The sequence below is a fragment of the Cryptomeria japonica genome, chromosome 1, assembly GCF_030272615.1.
Source record: "Cryptomeria japonica chromosome 1, Sugi_1.0, whole genome shotgun sequence".
Taxonomy (NCBI): domain Eukaryota; kingdom Viridiplantae; phylum Streptophyta; class Pinopsida; order Cupressales; family Cupressaceae; genus Cryptomeria; species Cryptomeria japonica.
In genome coordinates this window covers 284,811,986-284,835,188 of record NC_081405.1, presented here as the reverse complement: position 1 = coordinate 284,835,188, position 23,203 = coordinate 284,811,986, and positions in this window count along the sequence as shown.

Here is a 23,203-nt window from a genome sequence, read left to right as displayed (position 1 = left end):
CAAGTCGAACCATTAGTGACGTTCTTGCAATGATGGCGAAGCTTGTATAGTCATTCTTCCCTAGATATACCTGAAGAACAACAAGTGAACTTATTTATTCAAAATCTGGTCCCAGAAATGATGTATGAACTCAAATTGAAAAGTCCCAGTACCATTGAGAAACTCATTAAGAAAGGGATGAACATTGAAACCGCTCTTGTAGCTAAGGGAATCATTAAGCTCAACAAAGACAGTGAAAACACAAACAATTCAGGGGACATAAATAGATTATGGTACAAAAACAAGAATGTCACTAATGATGGAGTTGTTGACACAAGAGCGGTGAATGCAAATCAACCCCCATTCACAATCAAGAAATTGAGTGCTCCTAATATGTCAACTATGGAACAAAATCAAACACCAGCAAGCAATGTTACTCAACAACCGCAATACCAACAACATACTCAACAATAAACTCAACAATATAATCAACAACAAGGTCAGCAACAAAACCAGCAATGAAAACCTTTCTGATCAAGGGATGGGCCTCCTTGACAGTTTACGCCATTGAGAGAGCCCATTGAGTCAGTAATGAAACAATTAATACAAGCAAAATTTATCAAGTTACCAGATATCAAGGCAAAACCATTGGTAAAGCCACATTGGTGGAATGATAATGCATATTGTGAATACCATCAGTCAAAAGGACATAAAACTGCATCATGTTTTCAATTGAAACATATGATTCAAGATTTGTTAGATCAAGGAGTAATTGAGGTAGACCCACCCAACGCGACCTCTAACACTGATCATACAATTTTCAAAACTCCTTTGCTTGATCATGACAACGGTAAAGCATCTTCTTCGAACTCTACCCAAACAACAAATAATGCGAATACTGGTTATAACAATGTCATCAATTGTTTTTGAGCTTCAAATGAGTATGTTTCCACCATAAGAATAAAGGGACAAGATCCTTCTTGTGCGGTCACCACTTGTCGATCTAAAATAGTCCTGAAAGGAGCTCCTGCAACTCCTCCCAAATCAATTCCTGCGAGTCAGTATAATCTCCTAGATCATCTGGGAAAGACACCTGCACAAATATCAATCCTTGAGTTGTTGAAAATGTCCCCCATGCATCACACAGTCCTAGATAAAGCTTTAATTGAGTCCACTGTCCCAACAGACATTGATGTTGACTAGTTTCAAGCCTGAATTGGACATTTAGCCATCTCCCAACATGTCACCTTTTCTGATAACGATATTTCTCCTGATAAGCTCCCTCATAATGATCCATTAAATCTTGAAGTCTTTGTCCATAATTGCAAAATCCGACGAGTCTTGACAGATGGCAGGGCGAGTCTTAACATTTGTACCCTGAGGGTAGTCATTGGCCTTGGTTGTATAGAAAATGACATTGATTCTTCCAAAAGAATTACAATCAAAGCATATGATGATGCTGAGTGCCCATCTAAAGGGATCATTTCATTACCTATCAGAGTTGGTCCAGTGACAGAAAACACTTTCCTATAGGTCCTAGACCTTGATGTCCCCTATAATATGATTCTTGGCTGTCCGTGGATTCACGCAATGAAAGCAGTTCCATCCACTTATCATCAATGTTTAAAATATCCTTACAATGAGACTGAGATAACAATTCCAGGAGATCCTAATCCATTTCAATTTTGTGCTAACCTAAAGGATTCCCCGCAGCAACAAGTCCCAGTCAATAGAGAGGCCCACTCTCATAGTTATGTGGATCCTAATGAATTGTTAGATGCTATCAAAGGAAAATTGAAGATATAGGACCAAGGATGTGGAGAGTATTCAATGGCTCAAACATTCCTCATTGGGAATTTACCAATATCTCCAAAATCATATGGCAAACCACATTTGTTGCAAAAGGAACCTAAGGTAGTTATTCAATATCAACCCCCCACTACATTTACAAGATGGGGTGAACTTGACAAAGAAACTTTGGATGATGATGTCATAGATTGGCTTTATAAGGATCCAACTGAGACACCACCTATCAGGTTGCCGATGGAGTGATACGACAAAAGATTTACTATGCTGTAGAAGAAAGGATATGATGGCTGCAGTGGCTTGGGCCCTGACAAAAAAGGAAGGCTAGAACCTATTATACCTAAGATGCGACCTCCAACTTTAGGGTTAGGTTTTGTACCATTGCGAATTGGACCCTCGTCTACCAAAGTGACCACGTGTGGAAAGGGGTGTGACTCTGATGATGAAACAACACCTGAGGATACCCGACCCAAAACTGATTCCAATGAATGGGAGTGGAGTTCCTTTTCCTCTAGTTCCTATGCCCTTGACAATGTTTTCCTTGACCCTGATGATTTGCCCATGGAAGAAAAACATGAAATAACTCCCCCTCCTAAAACATGTCCTAATGCTTGGATAGAGTCATTCTGGGACCCAAGCTCCGAATCAGATACGAGCAGTTCAGACAGTGATACCATGGATGTTTACATCTTTACCATCTCAGCCCTTTCTCTCTTTCAAACCGATGATGAAATGCCCCTTGTCTGTCCACAGCTTATCCAACATGACCAACAAGAACCACTTACATTAGATTGTTTTCAAAATGACGAAGCAATTGCTGAATTTTTGGGACTCCGAGAAGGCATACCACAAGGTGATCATAAGGCAGGATTTGCTATTGATTTAGATTCTACAACATATTTTGGGGAGTCAACTCCATCTTCTAGTCATAAAAATGAAAAAAGAAAAGAAAAAGTACAAAATCGAAAAGATAGGTCTTTGAGTGAAAACCGTAAGGCACTCTCTGATTATGAAAAAGTAAAAATAAAAGACGTACCTATGGGTGAAAACCTCTCTGAGGTGCCCAAAGGTGGAAGATTGGACGTACCCTCGTCAAGTCAAGATAAATCCACATTGCTTGTGGAAATGACCGAAGAGATAAATTTGGGTACACCTGACAACCCTAAGGTCATTCATTTCGTTGCTTCTCTATCAAAATAGGAAAAGATAGATTTTGTAAATTTATTTCTTGAGAAAAAGATCAGTTTTGCATGGTCCTATGCAGATATGCTTGGCCTTGATCCAAAATTAGTCCTTCATCACTTGCCATTAAAAGCAGATGCCAAGCCTATCAAACAAAAACTCAGAAAGATGCATCCCTAGGTGGCTCTCTTGGTCAAGGTAGAACTAAAAAAATTACTAGACGTGGGCCTTATCAAACCCATTGATTATGCAGACTGGATTTCAAATTTGGTACCAGTTAGCAAAGTAACTGGGGGCATCAGAATCTATACGGATTTTAGGGATCTCAATAAAGCATTCCCTAAAGATGATTTTCCACTGCCAAATATAGACATCATAGTTGACATGACTGCTGGATATGAGATGCTCTCATTGATGGATGGTTTCTCCAGCTATAACCAAATTTGCATTGCTCTTGAAGATCAACATAAGACAACATTCACATGTGCTTGGGGTACCTACTGTTGGAATGTGATGCCCTTTGGTCTTAAAAATGCTAGCGCAACATATCAAAGAGCTATGATGACAATTTTCCATGATTTTATGCATACTTTGATGGAGGACTATGTTGATGACTTATTATGCAAATCCGTTACTAGAGATAGTCATCTAGCCATCCTAGGCCCAATCTTTGACCGAATGGAGACCTACAAGCTCAGACTCAACCCCAAGAAGTGTGTCTTTGGTGTCACAGCCGAAAAATTACTAGGGTACATTGTTTCTCACAGAGGCATCGAAGTCGACCCTGCTAAGGTTTAAGCAATAATGGATATGCCTCCTCCATCAAATATCCGTCAACTAAGAAGTCTACAAGGAAAGCTACAGTCAATTCACCGGTTTATAGCTCAATTGGCAAACAAATGTCATCCTTTCTAGCATTTATTGCATAAAGGTGTCACTTTTAAATGGATTGAGCAATGTCAATCAACATTTCAAACTCTCAAGGATTATCTGTTGTCGCCACCTATTTTGATGCCTCCTATAGATGGAAAGCCATTCATATTGTATATTTCTGCAACTGAAACGGCACTGGGAGTTCTCTTAGCCCAACAGGATGAGAAAGGAAAAGAATGGGCTATTTATTATATCAGCCGGACACTAGTAGGCTATGAGTTGAATTATTCCACTATTGAATGGGCATGCTTAGCAGTGGTCTTTGCAACACAAAAGCTTCAACACTATATGTTAAATCATCAGACATTGTTAGTTGCAAAAATTGATCCCTTGAAGTACTTGCTTAGTAGGGAAGCTTTGACAGGTCACCTAGCAAAGTGGGTTATGATCCTCAGTGAGTTTGATATTGAGTACATGGAGTGAAAGGCGATGAAAGGACAAGTCATAGCGGATCAACTTGCAGAGGCTCCTATTTATGATGATCATCCCATGTTGATAGATTTTTCGGATGAATTAGTCTTTGCTCTCACGTCTTCTAATGAATGGAAGTTATATTTTGATGGATCTCATACCAAGTTCGAGTTCGGAGCAGGTATATTGTTTGTCACCCCTCAAGGTGATGCTATTCATAAATCTTAGAGAATAACTTTACATTGTACCAATAACATTGCCAAATATGAAGCTTTGGTCACAGGACTCCGAGTAGCGGTCCACTGGAATATCACACATTTGAAAGTCTATGGAGATTCTCAGTTAGTCATCCGTCAGGTGAACGATGACTACAAAATGAAAGATGAAAAGCTTATTCCTTACAAGCACATGGTAGATTTCTTCAAGACAAAATTTACGACTATCCATTTCAGTCAAGTTCCCAAAATTCAAAACAAGTTGGCAGATGCAATGGTCACTATTGCTTCCATGATAAATCTGCCCCACAATATGGACAAATGTGAATTTTTGGTCAAATAGTTGTTTGTCCCTTCTTTTGAAATTCCGACAACAGATGTGATGTGTGTTCTTGTTGGTCCTAATTCCCCGTGGTACAATGACATCTATCAATATTTGAAATCCCAAACCTTACCACTTAATCTTTCTTCTAACCAATGCCGAGCCTTCATCCGACAGACAGCCAAATATGTCATCATTGCCAACACCCTTTACCGTTGTTCCTTTGACCATACCCTCCTCAGGTGTTTGGATTCTGATGAAGCACAAATGGCTTTATGCGAGGTTCATGATGGTATATGTGTGGGCCATTTCAATGGTCTGAGCTTAGCCAAAAAGTTGGTTCGTGCTGGGTATTATTGGCCCACTCTGGAAAAATATGTTTATGATTTTCTTAAGAAGTGCTACAAATGCCAAATCCATGGAAATTACATTCATGCACCAGCCCAAGAACTTCATTCTGTCATATCTCTGTGGCCTTTTTCTTAATGGGAATTGGATCTTATTGGCAAGATTCACCCGACATCGGCAAATGGACACAAGTTTATCATTACAACCACAGAGTACTTTACAAAATGGATCGAGGCTATTCCTATGACCTATATCACTGGTGTGAAAATTTCAAAATTCCTATTGAATTATATCATATGCAGATATGGGGTTCCCCTTGCCATAGTCATAGATAATGGCCGTCCATTCAAGAACAAAGATGTCAAGGAACTCTGTGAAAAGTTTCACATTCAACACCATTTCTCAAGTCCCTATTATCCACAGGGTAATGGTCAAGCCGAAGCATCAAATAAAACCATTATCAAGATCCTGAAAAAGGTTGTCAATGATGCTGGTTGAGATTGGCATGTACAGTTGAATCCAGCATTATGGGCTTATCGCACTTCTATCCGCACACCTACTGGCGCAACACCTTATTCCTTGGTGTATGGTGTGGAAGCCATTTTACCCTTGGAAGTGGAGATTCCTTCTTTGTGTGTTTCCTTGCAACATCTGATTGATAATGAAATGCACAGAGTCTCTCAGTTGCATCAGCTTGAGATGTTAGATGAGAAACGTCAGACAACCCTGACACATTTGCAAGCATATCAAAATCATCTCCATTGCTCTTATTATAAGAAGGTCAAAGGGTGACACTTCGAAGTGGGAGATCTAGTTTTAAAGGCAAACCCCAAGAATGCACAATCTACTGACATCATCAAAGGCAAGTTTGAACCTAATTGGGTTGGGCCTTTCATAGTTACTGCAGCCTATGGCTCGGGGGCATATCAGCTTGCCACCCCAGAAGGTGAACCTTTGTCAGATCTAGTCAATAGTATGCACCTTCGCAAGTACTAGGCATAATTTTCTATCAACAGTTCTTCAAATATGATCCTGAAAAAAAATACAAAAAAATCAAAAAGCTCAAAAAATACAAAAAAAAAAAAGTGAAAAAAAAGAAAAAAAGAAAAAAGAACAAAAAAGTAAAGAAAAATGATTCACCCTCTAGTGAAAACCTGGCAAACAGGCGCTTTGGGCAAGTACCATGGTGAAAACCTGGCAAACAGGCACCATGTGTAAAAGATTATTGCTCCGTCATCTATGAGGACCCCTGGCTATACTTTTCCTCACAGGTTTATCATGCTTGCTCTGACCCAATGTTCTGTTCCAGGCCTGTGATTGGTTAACATCATTGTCTTGTATACTCAAGTTTCCAGTCCTTGTGCATATGTTTCGGTCCTGGTCATTGTATATGTCTTTCAAAATTTCATTGGGTGTGTGCCCCTTGTCATGATCATTTACTGGAGCTTTCAAAAATTGAAAAATGTCCTGAAAAAAATCATAAAAATTGAAAAATGTCCTTACAAAAATCATAAAAATTGAAAAATGTCCTGAAAAAAATCCAAAAAAATTCAAAAAATGTCCTTAAAAAAAGTCCCTAAAAAGTCAAATAAAGTCCTGAAAAAATGAACAAAAACATTATAAAACTCGCAAAACAAAACAAAAATATCCCCTTTGTGCATAACCAGATCGCTGAGCATACCTCCAACGACTCTCAATCACACACTGCACTTTAATAAAAATCACCCATTCACAGATGAACTGTTCAACCAAGCATTCAGACTAATCAACATTGTCTTATTAATCAATCAACATCAATATCATTTATCCTTGTCACTACTATCATGGGTCTTATACAGGGTGTGGTATACTCAAAACCAGACTGTGTCCTATCTTAGACGGGGTACCGCATTCCCTGAAACCAGACAACATGATCGTCCTATCAACACTTTTGACTTTTGACGATGAAGATCAAGATGTTTGTTTGACTTGTTGGAATTAGCGAGTCTTATCATTTATTGATTTATCTTCGATCATGTTCCTATGTTGCTCGATGATGTCACTGAGTGATTTAGAGTGACCGAGATGGTTCATGGTCCTTTTTTTGTGGTGTTTGCTGTTTGTGGAATGTTTATCACAAACTGGGGCAACTATATCATTGGGTGTCTGTGATAAGTATGTTCTCTTTGTGAACGCCGCACATACCTTGACCCTTGATGTATTCACCCTAGGATGATTCGCTCATTCCTTGTGTGCGATGTGTCTGTATTTTGCAAAAGGGGTTGTGTTTCAGCTCTGGCCTTCAATGCCATGATGCTCTGCATCCACTTTGCTACATCAAATAAAGGTTCTCACCTACAAAGTGCATTGGTGAAAGCAAGTTTTTCTTTGTCTCTAACTATCCTTTGTCTAATTTCTTCTTACTAACATTTCTTCCATCAGTTTGGGCAGTCAGTTCGGTCTAGTGCTCCGATTCCCACAACCATAAGTTGCATCCTGCATTTATTGATTAGTACATTTACATTATCTCAAGCATTATATCCAACATTTTATCTATTTCATAAATACATCAACAACACATAACAATATATCCATACATGTTCCACAATAGTACATAAACAGTGCATAAGCCATCCATGCATGGAAAGTAAACACATCAACCATAACACATTGCATCCCATCATATCGCTTCATATCATACCATATATCAAAATAATATTGAAGTACAAAATTGGACTATCTGTCCTAAGTATGGCCCGCAGGCTGAATACATAATGTCAAACTACATCTATCTCTGTCGTAAGGAGCACGTGCATCTATCACTGGGTGCTCCCTCTGTCCTCCTCATCCCTACCATGTCTCAAGGACGATGTCCCTCCTATCCCTGGTCCTAGCTATGGTGGTCTCATAGGTCCACTCACCCCCATGCTACTCACTGACCTCCGAGAACGTGGCCTGCTCTCTGTCCTCAATCATGCCCGATATGATGCTGCTCTCTACTCTAGTGGAGCTACATTCTCATATAGTATCCTCCAATGGCATATCTCCTCTCTGATCTCTACCAACATCTATGCCATCTCATGTGCACTGGCATCCCTAATCGACCCAATAAACTCGGTGACTCTCTGTTCTTCTTGCTATGCCTGGGCTATTATTGTATCTTGAGCCACTGCAAGTCTGGCTATCTCTGCTCTGAATTGATCCTGCTCTGTCCTCAAGATAGCATTTTGTCTCTCTAATGTCGCAAAGTGATCATGTTGACTCACTATGGTGGCCCTACATATCTCCATCTCCTCTATGCTAGCTATCTCCGGCTCTATGGGTATATCCTGCAATGACTCTTGATCGGCTGAGTCTGGCTCATAATCTTCATCCTTATCATCTCTATCCTCATCATCCTCCTCATCCTCATCACTTCCCTCATCCTCCTCGTCCTCATCTCTCTCCTCATCCTCTCCAGCGAGTGGGAAGTCCTCCTGTCTCCTCGGTATCAGAATATCAGGATCTGTCAATGGCACTGGCCATCGTCATGCAAACCATCGCTCATACTCCTCTATCATCCCAGTGTCCACCACCTCTGATCTCCAATCCCACTATCTCTGCTGTAGCTGTGTGATGTCAGCATATGCTATGTGTGGCTGAATCATCCTCCCCCACTGACTCGTCTCTCTGTGAGATCGGGCAAAGTGTGTAGTTCCTCTCGGTACATCTTGCCTCTCTCCAAACTATTGTCTAACTCTCTCTGGCAGGTACATCTCAATCACCTTCTGGTGATTCACTGGTCGCCCAATCAGGTATCTCTCCTATCTGCAGTACAGTAGCTCATCACTATCATCTGACCATCCAAGGCAATCAAGGTATGACCTCCATGTGAACTCTCTCAATCTGTCTAGCTCTTGTCGCCAATATAATATGTATCCGAAAGGACCTTGTCTTAGTGCTCCCCCATAGCAGTACACATATGGTTGGTGTGGTAATACCTGTCTCTCTACAATCAGTCAACATATGGCTATGTACTCAAATGCCCATACCTATAACAGTGTGACCCCACAACTCAAAGTCTGAACCCCCTGATATGCTATCTGATGTAGCTAAAAATATAGCATAGCGAGCACACATGGTCCCCATGCATATACAGTCCCCTCTGTCGCCATCCACTCTAGCACTCTTCCCCATCCAATAGGGAATCCATGTCCTTGTCTGTCCCCTGCTAATAGGAATGCTATAACCACTGCTATCACCACATATCACTGATCATACTATGATGCCATGGTCTCCCAGCCAATCTCCCTCTCTACAATATCCAGATCATCTGCATCACACTCAAATAATCTACACAAAGTGTCTCTCCCTATCACTGGGTCATACTCTATCATCTCCCCATGAATCAGAATGCGGAGGATATGCCATACATCCTCTAGTGTCACAGTCGCCTCTCGAGTCACCAGATGGAATGAGGAGGTCTCTGAATGCCATCGCTCTGCCAATGCAATGAGTAGTCCTATGTTTGCCCTAATCTCGGGCATGAACGTGATATAGTATAATCCAAGTCTTGCTAATGTATATTTGTCTGTGCTCCTGAGTCTATGTCGTAACATGATGTAGTCAGGTCAGTTCTCCCGTGTAATCAGTGGATACTGTCGACTCTGCATCACAATTGGGGCACACTTTGTCAATTTTAGGGTTTGCTCCTATGGGCTGCATTTCCTCATTTCATCCACAAATCAGGGTGTTCTTTATCTATTTTGACCTATCCTACCCTTATGCCCCTTTTTGGGATCATTTGCATGTTGTTTTTGGTCAAATTAGGGTTCCCAGTGCACAACTGCGCCTGTGTACCCTGTTTTGTGCCTGTGTAGCATCAACTTGCACCTGTGTACCCTACACAAGCACTGGACATCCCACACAAGCACAAGATGCACCCACACAAGCGTAGAAGTCATTCTTTTCGTTCCCTGTGGGCCCCCCAATGTCCCGCAAGCAAGTCAAATTCATGAAATTGACAATATGGGTTTTTGAGATACATACCGCTGCTCCCACGTCGTTCAATTGTTTGTGGGTGTGTACACGTTCCCCGAGGTGATTTGCCATTGGAATTTCCACCATCTCTCTGCAAGTGTCCTTTTCCAAAGCAACAAATCCTCCACTTTGGTTAGTGAAAATGAGCTCTTTTCACTCTCTTTGTCTGATTTATAGATCTTTGTCAGTGCATAGATGGACGTGCACCCTCTCCCTCTTATGCTGGTCGTGGTCTTTTGCACCTTCAATTGCTTATCCTTTGTGTATCTGATCCCCAATTTTCAGTCTGTTTGCTCCTATCATTTTCTATCATTCTTATTGATCAATTGGCCTCTTTTCTGGATGTTTCCGGCCAATTCCTTGAGGGGGCATGCATATGTCATTGTTATTGTCTGGGGCATTTTTAGTATTGTTCTTTGAAGCAAAGCTTAAAATCGCATTGTCTCAAAGAGGGGCAAAATGTAGACGTCTAAAAATGGTCAACGCTTCCGGAGTCATACTTTAACATTTGTGCATTGCCTTATTTTAGGGTTTTTGCGTCGCATTAACATTTCTTCTATGTCGCGCACTTGGTCTTTATCATTTGCGAGCATCGAGTCCTTCTTCTACATTCTTCATTTGTCTCGCTTTCAAATTTGGTCTTGTCGATAACAATCTTCAGTCATGATTTTGGTCGATCTTATCCTGTCACATCAATGTGCATGCTCATTCAGCATATTTTGACATCATCAATTCGATTTCATTCTGGACATCGTCAATCCTAATCGATGATAGAATTAGGGTTTTGTCCTCTTTTCAATCTTGTCATTTTGCGATCGATTTGTCATCGATTGTGGTCATTTTTAATCTTGTCATTTTGCGATCGATTTGTCATCGATTGTTGTCATTTTCAACCTTGTCATTTTGCGATCAATTTGTCATTGATCGTTGTCCTTCTTAATCATGTCAATTTGGATCAATTAGTTATTGTTCCTTGTCAATTGGTGCATTTATCAATCAAATCATTTATCAGCATTGGTCTTTTATCAAGTTAGAATCATGATCAAATCGATCCTACATCAAGACCTAATTGTCGTCCTTGCATTTCTAATTCATCTTCTAAGGTTTTATGATTTATTCATTTAATTTTGATTGTCATTTTCTCTCCATTTTTCCTTTAGGTTAAATAATTTATTTATTTATCCTAAGTCTTCTTGTCACAATTAAATATTTATTTAATTGGCTAATTAATTCCTCTTATTTTTGTAAATTAATTAATGAATGAAAAATTATTAATTAATTTAACTAATTTTCATCAATTTCCTAATTTCCAAGTCATCATTTCTAACCTAATTTTCTAATTTCTCCTAAATTCCTAAATGTCTATTTCTATTTCAAATTCTTGTCATAACTTCTTGCATAGCAATTTGTCATAAATTGTCATAACTCTTTGCATAGCAATTTGTCATACACTTGTCATAATTTTGCTATTCTTGGTTTGAATTTCCATTCGAATCAAATTCATTCTAATCTTGTCTTTTCTCCAATTTATCTATAAATTGGATGAATTTCTTCAATCATGCCCCCCCGATCGATCAATCAATCACGCTTCTAGTATTCTTATGTTGTCTTGTCAATCTTGCTTTCATCTCATGTTTCTGCACTTATTGGTGAGATCCACAAAACAAAGCAATTTGATGAAGAAAGAAGGACAATGGAGAATTCTGGAGAAGACATTTATTCTTGCGATGGTTTGCATTTGAATTGACTATCTTGTTTTTCATGTATCTCTATTGAATGTTTGTAGGTTTTGTTATCATTGCAATCTAGTTTTGTGATTGAGCTAGGCTAATGTTTATGTTGCTTTGATGATTTCCAAATTCCTATCTACAGTATCAGAGTATTCAACATCAATAAAAGTGGCCAACTAGCCCATCCCTCTCAAATTAATCTTGAAATCCTTTTATAAGATGAGGATGCAACAAGCTTAGAATTACTTTGAGGAATCTTGGGTAGCAACCTTACATTTCTTCTTTTTCTTTAGCATGGCTTGCCACCTATCCACCTCTTTGTCTATTGGCCAACTGAATGCCTTTACCTCTTCCAACTTTACAACTAAATCTATCCATCTGACATTTGTAACTACCCTTGCCTCAACAATAAACTTTGCATGGTCAACCTCAACCTTGAACAATGAATAAAGCATACCATTAAGGAAATCAGCATCAACCTAATCATCTATATGCTTGATTATTTCTTCTTCCTCCAAAATCAAATACAATTTGTTGGTCCAATCAGAAACTGATTTCAATTCTCCATTACTACCATAAATTGAAGGCACCAATTTACTATAACCTTCCCCAAATGTCTATAATTTTTCATTTATAAGCACATCCTTCCCTGTGAAAAATGCATAAGCTACATTCATTACCTCCACCATGTCTTTAGTGTCACTGATCTTGGGAGGGAACTCATCACTATACAACATTGTTGTATCTATCTTATCCATTAATGTGTTTCTTCCTGACCAAACATTGAATAAAGGTCCAAGAAAAGTGATAGCCTCGGAGGATGTTTTACTTGCCTCTTTCAAAGAGATGTGCAAATCATGCACTATCATCAATTTTCCTTTCAATACATTAATCCTGTGTTTCAGAATTCCTGACACAATAGAGATAGCCTTGACATTTTGTTCCTTTTCAATCTTTTCAATTTCTCTGTGTATTCCTCCATTTTTGTTGTCACATCAGTTGGTATTTCTTGTACTTGTTCTATAATTTGTATTGGAGGGGGATCATTTGCAATTTTTTCTTTCAACTCCACTAACTCTTCCTCCAGAGCGCCCTTCTTCTTTAGTGTCTCTTCATATTTTTTAGATAATGCAATCAATTGGTTATATGTTTCTATGTATCTTCTTGAGAAATCCTCTATTTTGGATACATTCATGAAATAAACTTGAGTAAAAAATGAGGCAATCTCTGTATCACTTGTGTTCTGCAAATTCTACATCATTCTATCAGCTTTCTTTTCTACTTGGATATTTAGAAGGTGAGGATTTTGAGTGGAAGGAGCCAAAGACCAAGAAACAAGTGTCTTTAACTTACGATTAAATCCTGATCCTCTTATTACATCTCCAATTTCAAATTCATCTTTAAACATTGGGTCCTCTTGCTTCCTAATCTAATCAATAATAAAAATAGACTGGATATTGTTGTTCACCAAAAGTGATAAACCAAGTATACCTGCAATCCTTCTATGAAATGGCCAATTTCAGTCTATGAAATACATCAGGGCTTGGACAACATAACATAGGACCCTAATTGATCCTCCTGTACTTCAGGTTCTGCTAGACCTAGGGGGGACACCCTTTTGATGCACTGAATCAAACTTATTCACTCACCATGATAGCATCAATGAAGCAGATAGAGCATTCCATAAACTCATCCAATTTAGAAACACACTACAGATTGGCTAGATCTGTATAAACCACAAATGAAAAAGAGCTTGGAATGAAAGAACACAACCCCTAAACATAAAGGGAAATAGATTTTCTTTTAAAATTGTTGTTCTGAGACCATTCCCAAATTTGTCAAAGACTAGTGCCTTGTTCATTGGGGAGCAGAGTCACACACAGAACTACAAATATAAATCATAGATGCAAGTTTGTTTTCCTTAAACAAGATATTCATGCATCAATACCTTATATTAATGCACTATTTGATTCATTCACAAATTCATCAGATCTGGATACATATTTCATCATTTATGACCGACTACAGAATTTAAAACCTTCACTGAAGGATACCTATACATAGCCACAACAATCTCCTTGAGGATTCAATTTATAATAATGAAATACATACCTAGAGACAATACTGTGTGGAATTTACTCATGCCTAACACAAGTAAGACCTACAACTAAAACCACATTTACAATACTGCACTGCAATCTCTATACCCTGAGACAAACCATAGAACTTTACACATCTGGGTCAAGATATTCAGAAAATGGAAGCCATCAAATCTGGAGCATTTCTCCAAATTTTTGGAACCCTTACAAAATGAGAAGAATTGGGAATAAGGAGAGGGAAGAAAATCAAATCTGCAACTGAAATTGCCAAGTGTCTCCTCTCTAACTAAATTTCATTCCCTTCAAAATTGCTCCCAAAATATCTGATCTTTGTCAAAATTATCTACATAATTGGATTCCTCACTCTGAGAGCTTTCCGGAAACATATAATACATCATATTTTGGCCAAACATTGAGCCTTGAGCAAATTAATCCTTCCAATGTGCACAATTATTTAAATTTTTGAATTTTCTCTATAGTCAAAACTATATATTTAACTGATTTTAATTTTGATTTTTGCCTCCCTTTTGGCCCTGACGCTTTGTCATGTGGCAACCTCTGATTGGTCAATGGGGTTGACTGGACGCCACCTGGGATGACACCTCATCACCGCCACGTGTACACCACCTCAGTGCCACATCATCGCCACCTAGGCACGACCTCTATGCCACATCATCGCCACTAGGAAGGAACCTACCTGCTGGACATCTGACTGTACCTACCACATCATCACCACCTGGACTTCGCCATTTTGCATTTCACCTTTCGCCATTTCGTGACCTCTAATGGGTGAGCATCTTCAAGCTCCGAAATCGCACAAACCGTTGGATCAACCCGAACTTGCTCGATCTTTACCACTGCTGCATTTTCACCAAACCATTTCGCCATTTCGCGGCCTCTACTATTCATGCATCTTCGGCTTGCGAATCAACGCGCTTCGTCGGATCATCTCGGACTTGCTCACTAGTTAAGCCAACCCTTCTCTGCAAAATTCACCTATTTGCCTTGGGAAGCATGTCTATGTGGGGTCCACCTGGTCAGCGCTCAGTCTCCACCTAGGTCGCATTTGGATCCATGCCCGTGCGTGTGGGGTCCACTTTGGGCACCAACGGGCACCGTCCATCAAAAGCCTAGAGGCTTTGACATTATGTATTGGTGGAGATTTACATATAAATATCAAAAAACATACTCGCCTAGCGAATGTGGGATTAAAGCTTTTTCCTGTAACTGCATTTTTGAAGCTTTCCAAAGAGCTTTAATGGTGATTTTGGACATTTTCATGAAGTTCGATGGCTTTCTGAACCACGCCATACTGGAAGAATTGGGCAAAGGTTGTAGATTGCATTCATTTATGAATTTTTTTGCAACTTACACCACTCTACGGAAGAGGATTTGTCTCTGGTATTAATGTTTCTCTGCAGCCACACCACGTAGAAGCCTGGAGGTTTCTTTTGGGAGGGCACGTGAGGGAGGAGAGGATAACATCTAAAGTTGGATCTATTTTGCACTCCTTTGCAGTCCCTTCAATGCCAATGCTGAAGCCTTGAAAATCTTTTGCAATCTTCAATGCCATGTCCAGGTTGGAGGAATATGGGGAGGCACATGAAGGAGTTTGGGTTTTAATTGGCATTTACTTGCTTTGCTAATTTTCTGCACTCTTTAAAATCCAATGCCTAACCTGCACCACAGAAGATCACAACCAAGGGAGGAGAAGGTAGCATTCTACAACAACCACATTGCATTCGCTTGTTTTTTTGGAACTGCTGTAAATACTAATCAAAGGATTCAGGTGGGCACATTCTGCATTGCATTTTAATGGAAATCTTTATATTCTTTAAACTATGCCATGCTTCCTTAATGCCATTGCTTTAAACATTTCATGTTCTTTACCCATTTTGATTTCCATATTTAATAAACCTCAACGCCTTACCCACCTCTGTGAGGGAAAAAATGATACTGCTGTTGTGTTTGCTGAATGTTGTTTACTACTCCCAATTCTCCATTCCATGCGGAACTTCATTCGGCTCTCCAAACTCCATGTAGGGGATGGCATTACACCTGCCATATTGCATTTGGTCTCTATTTCTTACACAACCATTCTTTGTGCCATTGAATGCTAAAAAATAGTCTTCCATCCATGAGGCATAATATTCACTTGGCATGTGAGGACTAACTCCATCCAGTTTGAATTCATTTGCTAACTTAATGTCATCGCAAGAAGATCTAGTTTTTATACAACCAATCCCTCTACTTTTGAACTCCATGTTGACAATACATCTTCTCCTCCATTGCTCATATCTGACATGTAAAATGCCTTGTTTGTTTTGACCACAAGAGGCATCTTCATTTTGCACTATCCTCTAGTGGGAAACATATAAGTATTCAACTCCAACTATGGATGTCAACATTATTCTAGAAACGCTCATAGGGCCAAGTCACCAATAAAATAACATTGCACAGGCATGAGCCAGGTCGGGCCCCCAAAGCGGGTCCGACTAAAACAAAATCCGTTTTCATGCAACTGACCTCTAGAATATCTTAGTAACATTAAAATTACCTCTGGAATCGATCGACACCATTTTCGGATCATAAAATTGAATTTTATAACTTTTAGGCACTTACGCCACATTTTCGCATTTAATCGCGAAGATGTGTTTTTCAAGCCAGTCAAAACACCTTTCTGGATCTCGCCATCTGATAGGTATGTACTCTAATATACAAGGATGAATTCTACCAAATGGTTTCTCAAGGCGAGTCCCAAGTGAAGAGATATTAATTGGCGAAAATGACCAATTGGCTTTGTCGACACTGCGGACCTGATGAAGTCAATGTTCTGGCAACACGTGATGCCTTTCTCAAAAATATCAAACGACCTCCACAGACCCTCAAATTTGGAACACAGGTACCTTGAAGTACATACTAAATCTATGAATTCTTAGTTCAACCAAAATCCTGAGTGGATGCAAATGGTGCGCTCATGAAAATGGCTACATTAATTGATATAACACTGAAAGTGCGGAAGACAGAAAATGATGGCTAAATGAACCCTTTTGAAAACCGATCAAATGGATTAGCAAAGGCTTGAAACTTGAAACATAGCTCATCATTTATACCAACATTAGCTTGGAAAAAAAATTATGTCATGATACTTACTGAGGCAAATTTTACACTTATGCGAAACAGGGCTCTGACTAGCTGTCGAAACAGGGACTAGTCAAACCACACAAACTGCAAATGGATTTGGCTTTGAAAAGTGAGCAAATGGATTCATCAAGACTTGAAATTTTGTAGGCTGACTCACATTTATGCATATAATTGAATCGATTTTTAATTATTCATGATGATCAACAGGGCAAAAGATATAATTTCTCAAAGTAGGCTACTCAATAAAATCTGCATTTGTGCCTAAAATGCACTTTCAGCTCACCCCTCAAAATGGGTACCTCCTAAACTTATCCAAATTGAATTCTGAAAGTTTCACATCACTGAATAGGCCAAATGAAAGGTGTAGGACATGCTTCCTGAGTCTTACCCCATGAAAATCAACTGGCTCCATTTTACCCTCTCTCTAACTAGGCCATTCAAACTGACTCATTTGGAAATGCAAAGCAAAAATTTGAATTGGGCCTCAAAACTTGACTTAATTTTAATGAGTCCCAATAGTGGCTCTGACTAGGGATGGTTGATTGCATGATCAACACAAGAATCTATATATCTTTGGTTAAGTAGACCACCCAAAACGGATCATCCTTCTCGTCTCATCTCATTTCAAAAAATAGGGCTTCCTTATTCTACCCAAACAGTAGGGCACTTTATTGAAAACCGCACAACTGAAAGCAAAGCAACTGTACAAGATATACAAACATACTCACAACTGATCATAGGCTGCTCCACTTACAAACATTTACCTCTGTCAAAAATCTGGTTCTCATCTCTTGATATCATGATCGAAACAAAGGCACCATCTAGTAACAACTGAGCATAATCATTATAATCAGCCTCTTTTGTCTCATTACTGTAACAGCTAGTGTGCATACCTTTGGTCTGATTTTGAACTTTGTAATCACACACTACTTCAACAAAACTAAAACCATGGGACAACTCACCATAGAGGCATTCCCACAAGCTGCCATACCTTTCATTATCCCACTCAACTCTATCATTTGCAAGGACATCATCATGCTGAACTTGAAAAATAAAACACTCATTTTCAACATTGCAATTCCTATTAGCACATACCTTATTACCATTTAAATTTATAGAATGAGGGGCATTACTAATCAACTGATGCAAACAAGGGACATACATGTTACAATCTGGGCATGACATTTCACTATGCTGATCACACCTCATACTATCCTTGATTATCAAACTGAAAACCTCTGCATTCTCAACATCCCATTCGTGGAAAAGAATGCATACCTCTGGCTAAAGCAAATCATCAGCTGAATCTTTTTCATTCAAACTTATATCCACCTAAAACACTTTCATTTGTGGTTTTAAGTAATCACCACACAACCCATGCCTCTTACCTTCATCATGAAGTAATTTTTTACAACCCATGCTATTGCTGTTTGGAATTTCATCAGTATTATGGACTGGTTCATCATTTACAACATCTGGCTGATCAGTTATTTCTTCATACAAAGGGTTAGAAACAAAATGAAGAATCCCCTTATGAACATTATGACACTGAAGTGATTGGTCCGTATCTATATCAGCATTGAATAAAACATTAGTAAAATTGCTAAAGATACCATCTACATTATCATCATAATCATCTTCATCAGACAAAGAAGAAAATGAAACTTGGCTGGAACAATCCTTGATGTTCCATGTTTCACATCCATAAGATTTTATCCTATGACCATCATTCTAAAAATCAAGATAATCATACTTATCTTGCCACAACTGATCTTCTTCACCAATAGAATACTCGTCATCAGCCAAAGAAAGAAAATGAACATCGCTGCCATTTACTTCATCTGATAAGTTTTCAGCATGTTCACTAAAATTTTCTGTTATAAAACCATCTGTTAGATCAGCATGTTGTTCATGAAGTATACAAACATTCACTTCACAGTCCTTTTCTAAAGAATCCTCTTCACTATATTGCAGAAGGTCTTCATCAATAGTTCAAAGGCTCTCCAATATCTGAACCTTCTTATCCACAACCTCAAGAGCTTTCTTAAGTTCTACAATCTTTTGGACTTGCATTGCACTTTGTTGTTCCATGTGACATTCCGTAAAAAATTGTCCATCCATGTGTGCTATATTTTCATTGCAATCCTGCGTACCCTTGAAATTTTTTGAATTAACATTGTGCATAACTTTCAAAATAGAAAGATCATCAAAATGATTACAAGAAGTGAAATCTGAAAATACATTTACTTCATCCTCAACACAATTGACATTATCAATGTTTAAGTGAGGATCAACTATTGTTTGCACTAAACAATTCTAATTTTCATCATATTGCACATTTTCACTTGCATAAACAGCGACACTTGGTAATCCCCCTGTATTTGGTATTTCAACATCAAATATATCAGCAGCATGTAAAGATTGATGGTTATCACCATCATTATTTTCATTAATATTATCCTGGAGAAATGCATGATTCACTTGGTAATTGTTAGTCACATAATCAACATAACCGGCATACAAATCAAATGGTACATATCCCTTGTATATATCTATCTCTGTATCAACATTTTCACAACACTTCCCACTAATCATTCCATCATTACTGTGAGAGACAACCGACATTAACAGCAAAGGTTCTTGACACTCATTTAAATCTGAAACACATGCATCAACAAAACCATGTGGAACTGCAAAGCTTGATACACCTAGACACAGAATGATTTGCTCAGCTTCACATGGTATTTCACCATTGAAGGTGCTTTGACAAGAAACTACATCAAACACAAATTTCTTGGCTATCCCAAATTTCAAATTATTTTCAATGTCCCTAGCAGTGTTAAATGCTTCATACAAAGTCTTGGGTTCTTTGTTTCTCAATAAGAAACTTATCTTCTCATCAAATGCACTCATATAAACATCCAGACATACTTTATCATCAAGTTTATACTTTCTGAAAATTTTAGTCAAAGCTTGTGAAAATCTGATATTAAATGTTGGTACCAATTCATCTTCCCTGATTTGTATATACGTGAATTCTTTCAGCAAATCATAATCACTTACTTTTTCATCAAATTGGTCTATGAAATCTGAAACTAATTCTTCCCATGAGGCAATAGAATTCACTGGAAAAAAAGAAAACCAATCCCTTGCATCCTCTTTCAATGACTGAACAAACAACTTCATGCATACATCTTCCTGACAAATTTTGATTCTCCTATCAAATCTGAAAATCTTTTCAAATGTTGACATGCTGATTCTGATTTCTTCCCACTAAAAATTTGCAAATAGTTTCTAATTTCTATGGGTATGGGATTTGGGTAACTCGGAATACCTTCAAAGTTTAAAGCAGCATAATACTTCATACTGAAACTCTTTCTATTACATGGTTGGGACATTTCACTAGGCATGGCTATATGTGGAAATAATTGGGGCTGAAAAAGTTCACTACACATTTTCCTTCTTACTCCCACAAATGATTTTGCAATCTTGGATAAAAAACTTCAAGCAAGTATCCTTATACTAAAACTATTTCACAACATTGCTTGACACAAAGCTGCTCCTAAATTTGCATACTACGGAAGATCATAAAGACTGGATATTTCAGCAGCATAGATATGCAAATTAATTTTGTGATTCCTCTCTTTCCCTCTTTACTAGTGTTGTTCACTAAATGGGAAAACAATATTACACATTCAAAATTTCAGAACAAACATCTTTGCATTTGAAACCTCTGAAAAATACTTGGAGATTTGTAGCTATAAGACTTGTAGATTTGGAGATTTACTTCACTTTTAGCACTGCCTTTTACATCAGAGTCACCACCTCTTGCATAGAGGATATTTTGAACAGTAGAACGCCATTCAACACTTATTTAATTCTCTGTTTCTCTTTCAATCTTGCTGCAATCAACACTCTTCCAGGCTATTTAACACTGGTATGAACCACAGAGTCGCCACCCAATAAGGAATTGGGGAAAAATTTGCACACAGCTGCAAGAACTTCTTACAACTCTCAACAATATAAATTCACTGTTACTCCTTCATAAAATATGACATGAAACACATATCATTCTGCAGATCCAGAACAAGGAGCATTTTCTTCACCATAAAACCACTTTCAACTCTATGCATATACAATGGACTGACTAACTGGATATAAAATTGACAGGATGAAGAATACATTCCACTTCTAACCATATCAATCAAGCATTTGAATCCATTTAATTCCCCAATAGAGTCGCCATTTTTGTTGTTCACCAAAAGTGATAACCCAAGTATACCTGCAATCCTTCTATGAAATGGCCAATTTCAGTCTATGAAACACATCAGGGCTTGGACAACATAACATAGGACCCTAATTGATCCTCCTACACTTCAGGTTCTGCTAGACCTAGGGGGGGACACCCTTTTGATGCACTGAATCAAACTTATTCACTCACCATGGCAACATCAATGAAGCAGATAGAGCATTCCACAAACTCATCCAATTTAGAAACACACTACAGATTGGCTAGATCTGTATAAACTACAAATGAAAAAGAGCTTGGAATGAAAGAACACAACCCCTAAACATAAAGGGAAATAGATTTTCTTTTAAAATTGTTGTTCTGAGACCATTCCCAAATCTGTCAAAGACCAGTGCCTTGTTCATTGGGGAGCAGAGTCACACACAGAACTACAAATATAAATCATAGATGCAAGTTTGTTTTCCTTAAACAAGATATTCATGCATCAATACCTTATATTAATGCACTATTTGATTCATTCACAAATTCATCAGATCTGGATACATATTTCATCATTTATGACCGACTACAGAATTTAAAACCTTCACTTAAGGATACCTATACACAGCCACAACAATCTCCTTGAAATTGAAAAATTTCATCCTCCTTGAGGATTCAATTTATAATAATGAAATACATACCTAGAGACAATACTGTGTGGAATTTACTCATGCCTAACACAAGTAAGACCTACAAATAGAACCACATTTACAATACTGCACTGCAATCTCTATACCCTGAGACAAACCATAGAACTTTAGACATCTGGGTCAAGATATTCAGAAAATGGAAGCCATCAAATCTGGAGCATTTCTCCAAATTTTTGGAACCCTTACAAAATGAGAAGAATTGGGAATAAGGAGAGGGAAGAAAATCAAATCTGCAACTGAAATTGCCAAGTGTCTCCTCTCTAACTGAATTTCATTCCCATCAAAATTGCTCCCAAAATATCTGATCCTTCTCAAAACTAACTACATAATTGGATTGCTCACTCTGAGAGCTTTTCGGAAACATATAATACTTCATATTTTGGCCAAACATTGAGCCCTGAGCGAATTAATCCTTCCAATGTGCACAATTATTTAAATTTTTGAATTTTCTCTATAGTCAAAACTATATATTTAACTGATTTTAATTTTGATTTTTGCCTTCCTTTTGGCCCTGATGCTTTGCCATGTGGTAGCCTCTAATTGGTCAATGGGGTTGACTGGACGCCACCTGGGATGACACCTCATCACCACCATGTCATCCGCTTTGTCATTGCCACTTGGCCGCCACGTGTACACCACCTCAGCACCACGTCATCGCCACTATGAGGCCCTACCCCGACTCAGTTTGATATTTCTCAGTTATCTGCATATTGAGACTATTATGGATGCTTTATTTTATGCTTTATGGATTTAGAACCTATATGACTTCATGATTTGGATCACATTGACATATAATGCTTTATTTTATGCATGATGATTATGAAACTTTATATGTTGCTAGAATAGAATTATTTTGAAATGGTGAATGTCATTATTGGAATTGCAGGACTTCATTTTGATGATAGAAAAATGATGCTTATTTTATGAATGGTTCAATTTTGAAAATTATGTTAATTGCTTATGTGGAATCAAATTTGAATGAATGAGACATTGAATTATTGTTGCCAAATGTATGAGTGTTTGATGTGCAATGAAATCCATGTATTTAATTATGTATAATTGTGATTATTTGGAATTACTAATGTGTTAATTGAGATG